The sequence below is a fragment of the Fukomys damarensis genome, unplaced genomic scaffold (assembly GCF_012274545.1).
Source record: "Fukomys damarensis isolate Sample0158 unplaced genomic scaffold, DMR_v1.0_HiC HiC_scaffold_3, whole genome shotgun sequence".
In the NCBI taxonomy this organism is placed as follows: Eukaryota; Metazoa; Chordata; class Mammalia; order Rodentia; family Bathyergidae; genus Fukomys; species Fukomys damarensis.
In genome coordinates, this window is record NW_022900915.1 from 10,609,453 (window position 1) to 10,609,716 (window position 264).

A 264-nucleotide genomic window follows, 5' to 3' on the forward strand; every position below is an offset into this window, starting at 1 on the left:
CTTTCCGTTTCTGAAGAAGAAAACTCGCGGGCCTCTGTCGCGCTTGCACCATGGCTTCGGGCCGGAGGGGCTGGGACAGTTCCCACGAGGACGATCTGCCCGTGTACCTGGCCAGGCCGGGCACCACCGACCAGGTCCCGCGGCAGAAGTACGGCGGCATGTTCTGCAACGTGGAGGGCGCTTTCGAGAGCAAGACGCTGGATTTCGACGCCCTGAGCGTGGGGCAGCGGGGCGCGAAGACCCCTCGGAGCAGCCAGGGCGGCG

General features: G+C 67.0%; 1 pseudogene; it reads left to right on the forward strand.

The window, feature by feature from the left end:
- The first annotated feature begins 50 nt into the window (after window positions 1-50).
- Window positions 51-264, forward strand: part of LOC104864353 — a 22,954-nt pseudogene continuing 22,740 nt past the window's right edge.